We start from the raw sequence: 14,996 nt of genomic DNA, 5'->3' as shown, positions 1-14,996 counted from the left end.
CTGAATATATGTTTCTACAGTGGTTTTGGTGGTGGAGTTTGTTTTATTTGTGTATGAGGGAACGAGGGGTGTATGTGTGTGTGTCTAGGTGTGTGTGTTTTCTGAGACAGAGTCATACTCCATTGTCCAGGCTGGAGTGCAGTGGTACGATCTTGGCTCACTGCAACCTCCACCTCCTGGCTTCAAGCAATTCTCCTGCCTCAGCCTCCCGAGTAGCTGGGACTACAGACACATGCCACCATGCCCAGCTAATTTTTGTATTTTTAGTAGAGATGGGATTTTGCATGTTGGCCAGGTTGGTCTCAAACTCCTGACCTCAGGTAATCCACCTGCCTCGACCTCCCAAAGTTCTGGGATTACAGGTGTGAGCCACCACACCTGGCCTGTTTCTATAGTGTTTTAAAATAAAAACAAGTTTTCTTATTTTCTGAATAATCTGTGGTTTTAATCTTGAGTTTTGGGACAATTGTTATTTAATAAAATACTTGTCAAAATTCTATATTTATTGAATGCTTTTTTTGAATCTTTGTACTTTTTAGTGTGTATCATATAATCAATTTGTATAAATAATCATAAACATAAGAAAAGAAGGTATATTTTCAGTAAAGTAAAAATATTTGCTCTATTCATTCCATCTAATATATTTTCATTGTTTATATCATTTATATCCATATTTAATTTTTGGATCCTTAATTTGTCATTAACATATAACAATCAAAATTATTCTCCAGGCTGAGTGAGGTGGCTCTCGCCTGTAATCTCAGCACTTTGGAGTCTGGGGTGGGTGGGTAACTTGAGGTCAGGAGTTCAAGACCAGCTTGGCCAAAATGTTGAAGCCCCATTTCTACCAAAAATACAAAAATTAGCCAGGTGTGGAGTTGGGCACCTGTAATCCCAGCTACTCAGGAGCTGAGGCAGGAGAATCATTTGAACCTGGGAGGCAGAGGTTGCAGTGAGCCAAGTTCATGTCACTGCACTCCAGCCTGGGCAACAGAGCAAGGCTCTGTCTCAAACAAAACAAAACAAAACAAAAAACCTAGAAAAAAATTATTCTCTAGTTATGATCTGTCTTTCCCATGGGTTGTATTTTATTTATTATATTGATTCAAAGAATAAAACTTTGATAATCTCAAAATTGTATTATTGATCATAGATTTTTATCATAAGTAGTTTTCCTGTTTGTCATGGTCAACAGTTTTGCCTTAGATATTACATTACTATTGTCTACACTAGAAGTCACCTTTTCTGTTTTAATTAATATTGCCTTTCTCAGCTTTGCTTTTTAGACTGTTGAGGTCATTTAGCTTTAGCGAGATGTTTCACAAGCAGCAATTTGTTAAACAAATACAGTCCTGTAGTGTGAGAGTCTTTGTTTCTTGGCAGTGGAATTTACACCGTTAGGTACAAATCGTTAGTGTAAGTGCCTCCTGGATCCAGCCTCAGTATATTTCATGCTGTATTTTAAAATTCTGTTGTTGAATCTTCTATTTGGCCTTCTGATGTCTGGGCAATGCTCTGCCTGTTTTCATCTTTGTCTCTCGTTTGGAAGACAAATGTGCAGTTTTTGATTCTGCTAGGAATCCCCTTAAAACATTAATACCAAAATTATCTCTCCATAACTAAGCTCTCCAATAAAAAATAGATGTTTTTGTTATTTTTATTGGAGAGCTTAGTTATCTTAGCTTTCTGGTCTTTTTGTTTGTTTGTTTATTTGTTTGTTTAGATGGAGTTTCACTCTTGTTGCCCAGGCTGCAGTGTAATGGCGCTGTCTTGGCTCACTGCAGCCTCCGCCTCCCACGTTCACGTGATTCTCCTACCTCAGCCTCCTGAGTAGCTGCGATTACAGGTTCCCATCACCACACCTGGCTAATTTTTTTTTTGTATTTTTAGTAAAGATGGGGTTTCACCATGTTGGCCAGGCTGGTCTCGAACTCCTGACCTCAGGTGATCCACCTGCCTCGGTCTCTCAAAGTGCTGGGATTACAGGCGTGAACCACTGTGCCTGGCCTATCTTAGCTTTATTTTATGAAAGACAAGGAAATGTATACTTTTCAGCTTTTTTCTTCTCTTCACCCATTCATTTTCACATTTCACAGTACATCTGGGAGCCTGCAACTCCTCCCACCCTCACACTGCCCCCTGCTGCCCTCCCACACCACTCCCTCTGCCTCTACCCTCCCCACTCTGCAGTTAATCTGAGTCTGGAAACTGCTTCCCTCAACCCCTTTGATTCTTATTCTTTTTCCAGGTTCTTTTTTGATCTTTTGCAAATAGCTCTATTCTAAGTGCAACTCAAATGTTGGCAGACTTCCTCAATGTTTGAATTAAACATGAAGTCACATGGACACCAACATCATCGGCAAATTCCCTTCTTTTCTACCCTGCCCAGGAAGAACTACATCTTTCTCCTTTGGCATCATTTCACCCCAAATATTTCAGCTCATTTCTTTGGTGGGCAGAATAATGGCCCCCTAAAGATGTTCCTAATCCCTAGAATGTGTGAATATATTATCTTACATGGACAAAATGACTTTGCAGATGTGATTAAGGTTAAGGACTTTGAGATGAGGGTATCAGCTCAGATTACCCAGGTGGGCTCAACCTAATCACATGAGTCCTTAAAAGAAACTTTTCCAGCTGAGGTCAGAGTCAGAGAGGGAGGCTGGGCACAGTGGCTCATGCTCGTAATCTCGGAACTTTAGGAAGCTGAGGCAGGAGGATCGCTTCAGCCTAAGAGTTTGAAAGCAGCCTGGGTAATATAGCAAGACTCCGTCTCTACAAAAGAAAAATTTAAAAACCAGCCAGGCGTCTTGGTGCATGCCTATAGTTCCAAGCTACTTGGAAGGCTGAAAAAGAAAAGGAGGATCACTTGAGCACAGGGAGCTGAGGCTGCAGGGAGCTATGATTGCATCACTGCACTCCAGCTTGGGCAACAGAGCAATACCCCATCTGAAAAAAAAAACAACAATAACAAAAAAAAAACAAGAGTCACAGAGGGAGCTGTGATTATGGGAGAATGATCAGAGAGATGCAATATTCCTGGATTTGAAAACAGAGAAAGGGGCTGTGAACTGAGAAAAGTGATGTGAGCAGCCTCTAGAAGCTGAAAAGGGCAAGGAAATAGATGATGCCCTAGGGCAGGGGTCCTCAATCCCAAGGGCATGGCCTGTTAGGAATGGGATGGCACAGCAGGAAGTGAGTGGAGGGCGAGCAAGTGAAGTTTCATCTGTATTTACGCCTGCACCCCATCACTCACATTCCTTCCACAGCTCCACCTTCTGTCAGATCAGCAGTGGCATTAGATTCTCATAGGAACATGAGCCCTAATTTGAACTGTGCACGTGAGGGATGTAGGTTGCACGCTCCTTATGATAATCTAATGCCTGATGATCTCTCGCTGTCTTCCATCACCCCCAGATGGGAGCATATAGTTGCAGATGGGGACTCCCTCTGACTCTACATGATGATGAGTTGTAACAAGACCAGGACTCCCTCTGACTCTACATGATGATGAGTTGTATAATTATTTCACTGTATATTACAATGTAATAATAGTAATAAAGTGTAATAATAGAATAAGAGAAATAGAGTGCACAATAATGTGCTTGAATCATCCAGAAACTACCACCCCAACTAATTGCTGGTGGTCCATGAAAAAATTGTCTCCCACAAATTCAGTCCACGGTGCCAAAGCAGTTGGGGACCGCCACCCTACTGCCTCCAGAGAGAGGAATATGGTCCCCTTGACACCTTAATTCTAGTACAGAGGAACCAATTTCAGTTTTCTGACCTACAGAATTGTCAATAATGCATTCGCATTGATTTAAGCCACTAAATCGGTGGTATATCCAAGGGCAGCACTATGAAATTAATACAGTCCCCAGTGCACACCTTTAGATGGCTTACCAACCACCTGCAGGACCACTCTCCCACCATTTTCTTCTGCTGCTCTGGTTGATCAATGTTGGCTGCTCCGGTAGCCACTGGAACAATGTTAACACTGCTAGGATATAGCAGAGAGAGGAAAATGGCCAGAACTGGATCCAAAGGCAAATAGGACCTGGACAGGCTTGGGAATGTTGTCAGGATCAAATGAGTTACTATATGCAAAGTGCTTTCAACAGTGCCTGGCTCGTGGTGTTGTGTTTTAGCTAATATTTTCTCACTTTTAACTCCAGGGGAAGATGATTGAGTTGGCCATACTCCTCACTTCATGATATGCCCTCTGGACTTGGACATGACCCACCTTGTTTTTATTCATTAATTCATTTATTCATTCACTCACTCCATTTAATTGCCATTACTTGCTCCAGTTCTTTTCCTTCCCTAAGTAATCATTTTAACGTATTGTTTGCACATCTCAACCTTTTGAATGTGTTCTTACAAAATGCACATTTTAGCTTTGTGTTCATGCAATTTTTAATTTATATAAGTGACATCGATATAGAACAATTTACTTGCATAAGAACTAGTTTTTTAAGATATAAGTTTGTATCTACAGCCATTGCTTCTAACGACTGCCTATAGCCCATGGTATAAATTTATACCATGTGGCTGACCCCTCCACACAGTTAATGTACAAAATATTTAACCCTTGAACAACACAGGCATGTCCTAATGAGGAGGTTGCCTCAATGCTGGACTGGAGCTGGGTCCCAGAGGCTCCTGAAATTCAGAATTTAGTCTTAAATTGCTGCATCAGGCAAGGTTAGGGTAGGTTTGCAGGGGAGATGGAGAGGCTGGGAAGCAGCTAGTTATCAACCCACACGAGGACACTGTTTCGCTATTTCAACAACTGGTGTGGTTCTATCATGCCTATCAGCTGGATATTATCCCTTGTGTTAGTCTGTTCTTGTGTTGTCATGAAGAAATACCTGGAGCTGGATAATTTATAAAGAAAAGAGGTTTATTTGGCTCATGGTTCTGTGGGCAGTACAAGGACCACGGCACCAGCATCTGCTCCTGGTGAGGCATCAAGAAGCTTCCAAACATGGCAGAAGATATAGAGGGAGCTGGCATAACACATGGCAAGAGAGATAGCAAGAGAGGGAGAAGAGGGAGGTTCCAGACTCTCTTAAACAACCAGATCTCACATGAACTAACTGAGCAAGAACTCGCTTGTCACCAAAGGATGGTGCTAAGCCATTCATAAGGGATCCACACTCAGGATCTGATATGGGTAGGTTTTGTGTCCCCACCCAAATCTCATCTTGGATTGTAATCTGCAGGTGTTGAGGAAGATACCTGGTGGGAGGTGATAGGATCATGGGGGTGGTTTTCCCCGTGCTGCTCTCATGATAGTGAGTTCTCACAAGATCTGATGGTTTTACAAGTGTTTGGCAAGTTTCTCCTACGCTCACACTCTTTCCTGCCACCTTGTGAAGAAGGAGCCTGATTCACCTTCTGCCATGATTGTAAGTTTCCTGAGGCCTCCCCAGCCATGCTGAACTGTGAGTCAATTAAGCCTCTTTTATTTATAAATGACCCAATTTCAGGTAGTATCTTTATAGCAGTGTGAGAATGGACTAACGCATAATCCCATCACCTCCCACCAGGCCCCGCCTCTAACACTGGGGATCATATTTAAGCAGGAGATTTGGAGGGGACAAGCATCCAAACTATATGACCCCTGCCTATGCCTACTTCTCCACTTCTAGTAACGAATTCCCAGGTTGCCTCCAACTTCCCCACCATAAACCATAATGCAAAAAACTTCCTTGTACAAGTCACATTATAGACCCTGAGATAGATACCAGGCAAGGAATTGCTGAGTCACTTGTATGCATATATGTAATCTGCATGACTAATACCACAATGGTGGTACCAGTCCACCCTCCCACCAGTGAAGCATGTGGTCTCCCATAGCCCCACGTCCCCACCAGCTCTCTAACTGTCACCTAGTTCACAGTAGGCATGAAGAAGTAGCTCACTGTGGTTTGATTTTGCATTTGTCTTATATATTTTTTCTTTTTGAGATGGAGTCTCTCTGTGTTGCTGTGTCACTGTGTTGCCCAGGCTGGAGTGCAGTGGCGTGATCTCAGCTCACTCCAACCTCCGCCTCCCAGGTTCAAGTGATTCTTCTGTCTCAGCCTCCCGAGTAGGTGGGACTACAGGTGCACACCACCACACCTGGCTAATTTTTGTATTTTTAGTAGAGATGGAATTTCACCATGTTGACCAGGCTGGTCTTGAACTCCTGACCTCGTGATCTACCCACCTTGGCCTCCCAAAGTGCTGGGATTATAGGCGTGAGCATTTGTCTTATTTCTAAATACCAATAACCATGAGTTCTCATCTCATGGTAAAAACCTTGGTGGCTTCCCATTCTACAAATATCCTTTTCACAGCAACTCTCCATTTTAAAAAAAATGGGGTCACTCTCTTTTTATTACTGATAGGCTGGAGTTTCTCATACAAAAATGTCAATGTATTTGTCAGAGGTGCTATCTCCTAATGCTTCCAAAACTACAAATTCTCAGAGGGCATAGCCCTGCACTAAAGACTGTGTCAAGATGGGGAGACTGACTCTCTTAGTGACTCTGCCTCACACACTTTGGGGTCACCTGAACCCCAAAGTAGCAGTGTTTGTACTTAGAGTCTCTACAAATCTCTCTCTTTTTTGAGACAGGGTCTTGCTATGTTGCCCAGGCTAGAGTGCAATGACATGATGATGGCTCACTGCAGCCTCAACCTCCCAGACTCAAGCTACCCTCCCACCTCAGCCACCTGAGTAGCAGGGACTACAGGCACACACTACTTTAATTTTTGCTTTTTTTTTTTTTTTTTTTTTTTTTTAAAGAGACAGGGTTTCACCCTGTTGCCCAATCTGGTCTCGAACTTCTGAGATCAAGCAATTCACCTACCTTGGCTTCCCAAAGTGCTGGGATTACACTGCACCAAGCCTGAAATCTCTTAATGAAAGCCTTTCATGACTGCTGTCCTTCGTCCACTGGCTGAAAAATAGGACTGAAACAAATACCACTGAAATAGCCACACTGAAAGAAGGGGACAGGATTGTGTGGTCTAAAGTAAACCAGGGTTAACCCAACCAAAACGCCTTTATGTTGCATCAGTCCTACAGAGTTATCAACCCAAACAATTCCCTCGTTAGTGGTTATAGTATTTTATTACTTCCACTATGTCCATGATTCTTCACTTCTTTTTTTTAAAAAAAAAAAAACCTCAAATTCGCCACCCATGACAACTTTCTTAGATCCAGCTCTCTGTGGTCTCATAATAGGAATCTGGTAAAGAAAGAGTTTCAGATGCAAATAAGATGGGGAGATCTAGATTCAGTAAACTTTTTTTTTTTTTTAATGAGGACTTCTCTTTGTGCACAGTATGTGGATTTTAGGAACATAATTGAGGAAGCGTTAGTGTGGGCAAATGACCACTATTCTTAGAGGAAAGAGTTCTCTCATCTCTTCTCTAGCACCTATCATGCTGCAGTTTGGGCATCATCATTAATGATTCCGCAGCCTCAGTTGCTGAATCTGCAGAATGGGGCAATAATATAGCTGTCCATAAAGGCAGGGGATTTAACAAGATGTTTGACTGAGTTTCTGCTCAAGCTTAAGATGCATTCATCTCTAAACCTTTCTTCCTCTGATCCTTCAGCTTCCCACTCACCCCTTGTGGGAAATATTCGATAGGAAAAACTGAGATGCCACAGCAGCTGTGGCCGGCGACGCTTGAAACAAAGCCTTTGTTGATTTAGCCGCGCTTCTGTAAACCCCGGATGGGATGCTGCTGGAAGCCCAGTAGTAATTGTACATCTGGACTTCCCACCTCCTGCTCCAACAGGCTGTCGCTGGCAGAACCATGTGGTCCATTGGCACAGACTGTGTTTCCCATCACAGCTTATCTGAGCAGTGTTGAAAGGTTCAAAGTTATTATTTGCAGCTCAGTGAGGAGAGGGCAGAGAATCAGAAGCTGTGGATGAGATCCACACTGCAAATGCTACTCATGGAGAATGAGAGCGTCTGAGATGCCTAAGGGGCAGAGAAAGGGATTCTTGGCAACTCCTTGTGTCTCAAAGAGCCGCACAAGCTATGTTTCCTGCCTTCCAGAAGCCTCCTCTGCTCAATGCAGCCAACATTGATTCCTTCCCTTCCTCACCGACCCTATTCCATATAAGGATGACCAACTGATCCCAGATTGCCTGGGACTTCCTTGGTTTTCATACTAAAAGTCCCGTGTCCCAAGAAACTCCTCAGTAGCTGGCAAGCAGAGATAGTGGGTCACCCAGCCCATATTGTCTAGATGAAGCATTTTTGTCATTGACTATATTTGGTTACGAGTCTAACCACATGAACACCAAATACTTGCTCGGTGTCTAGTGAGTACACTGTGCTAAACTTAGAGGACACGCTACCCTCATCTGATTTTTTTCTCTATTTTTCCAAGTGTTACAAAATGCTTTTTCTATACCAAGCATTCAGATCTTGTTTTCTATGTACCATTGTTAAAAACAAACAAACAAACAAACAAACAAAAGAACCAGAACTTCCTGGGAAAATGGTTGATTACAGGACTGGGGCAAGAAAAGTAATAATATGAGCTCGGAACATTTTATGATGCCAGAAAGTAAGGAGATGTTCAAGAAAATGTAGAATAAGACAGCACATCAAAGAAACACATAAGTCTGGGCACAGTGGCTCATGCCTGTAATCCCAGCACTTCAGGAGGCAGAGGCAGGAGTATCGCTTGAAGCCAGGAGTTTAAGAGCAGCCTGGGAAACATGGGGAGACTCTGTCTCTTTGAAAATTTTTAAAAATTGGCCAAGCATGGTGGCACGCATCTGTAGCCCCAGCCACTCCGGAGTGTGAGGTGGGAGGATCACCTGAGCCTGGGAATTAGAGGTTGCATGAGCTATGATTGTGTCACTGCACTCAAGCCTGGGCAACAGAATGAGACCCTGTCTCTTAAAAAAAATTAATGTAAAATAAATAAAATTTAAATTGCTGATTAAGGCTGGGCACGGTGGTTCACATCTGTAATCTCAGCACTTTGGGAGGCTGCGGCAGGTGGATCACTTGAGGTCAGGAGTTCGAGACCAGGCTGGCCAACATGATGAAACCCTGTCTCTACTAAAAAATACAAAAATTTTTCTCCCATTGCCACAAGGTAAAAAAAAAAAAAAAAAAAAAAAAAAAAAAAAAAGCACAGAAGACAACTTGAAGAAGCTTCTAATGAGCAAATTTGGGGCAATTTGAGCAACAAAATGATAATATCAATAACAATGATGATGCATTCTAATGTATAGAATAAAGCAAATATCTATCAATAACAATGATGATGCATTCTAATGTATAGAATAAAGCAAATATCTGTGGCTACATACTGACATAAATAGATAGATGGGTAGATAAAAAATAAATTATTACAATAAAATTCTAATTCATGAATAATTTAAGTTGAGCCAAACTCTTCTGGAGCAATCCCCAGACAGAACCCTGAGCATAGCAGAGGTGCTTTGACCTGGCCATTGCTGCCCTGTGGGGATTTCTCTATGGGCAGTGTTGGCTGTGGGGTCCTCCTGGCATTTCTCAAGGCTGCATCCTTGGTGTCCTGAGGCTTTCCTCCCTCAATCCTGCCTGATGCTCTCCCGGAGGACACCTGCTGCCCAGATTGAAGAGAAGAGAGAAGCAAGACCAGAGCTTCAATTCTTAGATTCAGGACACTCTGCACCGGCCTCTAGAGCAGCCCTCATTCCTTCCCCTTCTCACACACACAGGTGATCTCGGCTGAAAACAGTCCTCTGCTTTCCAGCAATTTCTTATGGCTTTTTTCCCCATTCTGACATTTCCCCACCATAGACTCTCTAGATTGTTCTTGGGAGAGGGAGCTAGGCAGGCTGTGCTGAGTTAGACAGAAGAGCACTTAGAAACTCTTATTTAGATAATCAGTTAAAGGGCTGGATGTGGTGGCTCATCCCTGTAATCCCAGCACTTTGGGAGACCATGGCAAGTTGATCACTTGAAGTCAAGAGTTCAAGACCAGCCTGTCCAACATGGTGAAACCCCGTCTCTACTAAAAATATAAAAATTAGCCGGGCATGGTGGTGGGCACCTGTAATCCCAGCTACTCAGGAGGCTGAGGCAGAAGAATCGCTTGAACCCGGGAGGTGGAGGTTGCAGTGAGCCGAGATTGTGCTACTGCAATCCAGCCTGGGCAACAGAGCGAGGCTCAGTTTCAGAAAAAAAAAAAAAAAGGTTATTTTTAATCTTCTTTTCTTTCACAGGTCATCTTTTCCTTCTTTGTATTTCTCTTCTTAAACTTGCTGTTTATTTGTTTTTCATTTGTTTTTTCATTAAACACATTCCTTCCAGCATTCTTTCAAAACTATAGTCTCTGCCCAATCGGCAGGATCCTCTCCCCATGGCAACAGCTACAAAGACTGCAGCAGGTAGCTGAGTCAGGTCTATTTCATGTCACAAAATGAGATCAACGCAGAGTGCCCGGCACAGAATTTATAGTGAGAGACTAGATAGATACATTATCGAACAGAATCCTTTCAAATGGGTGGATCTCTTTCCCACGATGTGGTTGAGTTCATGCCATTTTATGCCAAGGATAGATAAACTCAGCTGACATTGACTAATTCCTCAGCATCTTCTAAAGAATGGATTATCTTGACAGAGCATGGTGGCTCACACTTGTAATCCTAGCACTTTGGAGGGCCAAGGCGGGAGGATCACTTGAGCCTGGGAGTTCCAGACCAGCCTGGGCAATATAGTGAGACCCTGTGCCTACAAAACATTTTTTTTAAAAAAATTAGCTGGGTATGGTGGTGTGCAACTGTAGTCCCAGCTACTCGGGAGGCTGAACTGGGAGGATCAATTGAACCAGAGAGTCTGAGTTTGCAGTGAGCTATAATTGTACCACTGCACATCAGCCTGGGCAACAGAGCAAGACCCTGCCTCAAAAAAAATGGATTATCTGAAGGATGCAAATATTAAGTACGTGATCGAAAGTATTGTAAAAAACATCACATAGTCCAAGTGCAGAGCCCAAGCGTATGTATAACTACTATGCAACCTGGGAATCTCAGTTGCAGGATGTTATGTTAAGCCTTGCTCTTTTTCTGCATTAATTAAACCCGTGGTTGGCCTTCCTCATCTTTCAAGGGAAATGAAATCATCCTCCTCCACCCCGCAGAGGGAAAAAGGTAATGCTCTGTGTCCAATTTTCTTTTCATTGCTATTTTTATTATGGAAACACAAATGTTCAGTGATTCTAAAATGAAAACAGGGAAAGTTAATTTTGTCATTCTTATCTAATAAAATTCTTAATGGGTTTCTCTCCCATTATCATAAATACTTTTATTGTTTCTAAATTTTTTTTCCTCCATTGCACAGTAGTATATCTTGCTTTCAGAAAAATAAAAATTTACAAAGACACAGGTTCCTTTAGTGTTTAGATCTCTTAAGTATCATTTCTCCTTGGAATTTAGTTCTATCTTCTCTATGGCAATCAGAAACAAACGTTCTAAATGTAGATTTGGCATACTTTGTGCCAATTTTGTATAGTGAAAATTTGACAGACTATCTATTGGCCATGAGCTGTGGACCTTGAACAAGTCTCTTGACTTCCCTGGGCTCTATTACTACATCTCCAAAATTGTGTCCTGGACTCTTTTCTCTTCCTTCCTCTCTCCATCATGCAAGAAGAATAACATGCGATTAATTTAATTGAACTGATAGTAGTGATCTTCATTTTCAAATTGCAATAGGTAGGTAGTTCTAGATAAGCTCACTCTGGATGTGGTACTGGGATTATAGGGGTGAGGGTAGAAAGCCATTTATACGAAAGGGCATCCCTTTTCTTTTTTTTTAAAGAGCAGAAGTTCTCAAAGTGCAGCCCCAGAACCAGAAATATCAGCATCAGCATTACTTGGGAACCTGTTAAAATGTGAATTCTATTTATTTATTTTTTGAGACAGTCTCACTCTGTCACTCAGGTTTGAACGCAGTGGTGTGATTTTGGCTCACCGCAACCTCCGCCTCGCAGGTTCAAGTAATTCTCGTGCCTCAGCCTCCTGGGTACCTGGGATTACAGGCATGTGCTACCACACCCAGCTACTTTTTTTTATTGTATTGTATTGTATTTTAAGTAGAGACGGGGTTTTGCCATGTTGGCTAGGCTGGTCTGAAACTCCTGAACTCAAGTAGTCCTCCTGCCTCAGCCTCCCACAGTGCTGGGATTACAGGCATAAGCCACCGTGCCCGGCCCTAGAATGTAAATTTTTATGCCCTGCTCATTCCCTTCTAGATCAGGAATGCTGAGAATAAAATCCTGCAACCTGTGGTTTAACAAGCCTTACAGGTGATAAAGTTTGAGAACTACTGCTACAGGATACTTTATTTAAACTCTTTGATGTCTGCTTCCTAGCCATATTGGCCCTGAGACTGCTTTCTCTCTCATTCTTTTTTTTTTTTTTCCTTTTGAGATGGCGTCTCACTCCGTCTCCCAGGCTGGAGTGCAGTGGTGTGATCTTGGCTCACTGCAACCTCCACCTCCAGGATTCAAGTGAATCTCCTGCCTCAGTTTCCTGAGTAGCTGGGATTATAGGTACCCACTGTCACGTCCGGCTGATTTTTGTACTTTTAGTAGAGACTGGGTTTAGTAGCCATGTTGGCCAGGCTGGTCTCGAACTCCTGACCTCAGGTGATCCACCCGTCTTGGCCTCCCAAAGTGCTGGGATTACAGGCGTGAGTCACTGGGCCTGGCCTTTCTCTCATTTGTAAATAACAGAGTAATTCATCCCTTCCACAAATAATCATTAAGTGCTTGGTGTGTATCAGGCACAGTTCTAGGGATACAGGGTACAATATTGAAAACACCAGGCAAAAATCTCTGCCATATAGAGCTAGGATTCTAACAGGGGGAGAGAGAGAATAAACAAGGAAATATACACAAGCATATCAGACAGCAACGAATACAATGAAAAAATAATCACTTAGAAAGATGGGATAGTGGATTCTCAGAAAATATCCATTTAACTCCTTAACCTAATTTGGACACACTGAGAAGAAAAAGCTACTGTAAAAATTAAATATGACATGAATTCTCAGCTAAATGTAATAACTCTGTATTTCTCCTCTCAATGATTTGAGGTTTGTGGTTGTTTATTTTTAGTTTTGGTATTAGCACCTACTTTTCATATGACACATCACTGGGAATTATATAGAAACTTATAAAACAGTTTCTTATACCTCTGCTACTATGGCAACAAAGAATGTCACTTGACATAAAGGTGAACGTTCTTATATCCAGAGCGTCTTGGGCTGGAGTCAAAGACTTTGAGTTACAAGATATTTAAAGATTACATAGCTCAACTCTGTTTTTTACTTAATTGTTTCTACATTGTATGTGTAATGATTTTACTAATATCTTATCGAGAAGGTGATAGAGGTTACGGGATTGGCTCGAAACCAGTTTCTGGAGGTTCGATTCTTTCCTTTTTCATTTGGGTTTTCATGTCGGTCGGCTCTTTGAATGTGTGGTAAGGTGGTGAACAGCCGTAAAGTCACTCTGAATTAGTAGATGTTTGTTCAATTGTTAGAACTTTTTGTTTTGAAGCACAGGCTTCTCAGATTATAGAAATTATTACTCACTTTGGGAGGCCGGGGTGGGCGGATCACGAGGTCAGGAGATCCAGACCATCCTGGCTAACACGGTGAAGCCCTGTCTCTACTAAAAATACAAAAACAAAATTAGCCGGGCAAGGTGGCCGGCTCCTATAGTCCCAGCTACTCGGGAGGCTGAGGCAGGAAAATGACGTGAACCCGGGAGGCAGAGCTTGCAGTGAACCGAGATCGGGCCATTGCACTCCAGCCTGGGCAACAGAGTGAGACTCCATCTAAAAAAAAAAAAAAAAAAAAATTATTAGTATAACTGTTGTTAGTGAGATAAATGAGCCTACAGATGAGATATTTCATGTGGCATATACATCAGGATAATCAGAGTAAAGTCGAGGCATACTGGATAGGCCAATAAAGTGTTGTGAGGAAAAAAATAAATGTGGGGAAAAAATAAATTCTGAGTTCATAACGGGATTGTCTATATTTTCATATCCCTATAACAATTATTTGAAATTCAAGGGTAGATGCTTCCTTATATAACCTTTGCCTCTCTTAGCACAAGGCTGACACCCAAATCATGTGCTTGACAAATGCTATTGATGGTGATTCGGAGGATACTGTTTACTGGAATATAGGAAAGTGTACTCTACCTCTCTCTTTTTTTAAATTATACTTTAAGTTCTAGGGTACATGTGCACAACGTGCAGGCTTGTTACATATGTATACATGTGCCGTGTGCTATATTGGTGTGCTGTACCCATTAACTCATCATTTACATTAGGTATATCTCCTAATGCTATCCCTCCCCCCTTCCCCCACCCTACAACAGGCCCCAGTGTGTGATGTTCCCCTTGTTGTGTCCAAGTGATCTCACTGTTCAATTCCCACCTATGAGTGAGAACATGCGGTGTTTGGTTTTCTGTCCTTGCGATAGTTTGCTGAGAGTGATGGTTTCCAGCTTCATCCATGTCCCTACAAAGGACATGAACTCATCCTTTTGTATGGCTGCATAGTATTCCATGGTGTATATGTGTCACATTTTCTTAATCCAGTCTATCATTGATAGGCATTTGAGTTGGTTCCAAATCTTTGCTATTGTGAATAGTGCTGCAATAAATATACGTGTGCATGTGTCTTTATAGCAGCACGGTTTATAATCCTTTGGATATACACCCAGTAATGGGATGGCTGGGTCAAATGGTATTTCTAGTTCTAGATCCTTGAGGAATCGCCACACTGTTTTCCACAATGGTTGAACTAGTTTACATTCCCACCAACAGTGTAAAAGTGTTCCTATTTCTCCACATCCTCTCCAGCACCGGTTGTTTCATGCTCATCATCAGAGAAATGCAAATCAAAACCACAATGAGATACCATCTCACACTACTTAGAATGGCAATCATTAAAAAG

The sequence above is a fragment of the Colobus angolensis genome, unplaced genomic scaffold (genome assembly GCF_000951035.1).
Source record: "Colobus angolensis palliatus isolate OR3802 unplaced genomic scaffold, Cang.pa_1.0 Scaffold122, whole genome shotgun sequence".
Lineage (NCBI taxonomy): Eukaryota > Metazoa > Chordata > Mammalia > Primates > Cercopithecidae > Colobus > Colobus angolensis.
This window is presented reverse-complemented; position numbering follows the sequence as displayed.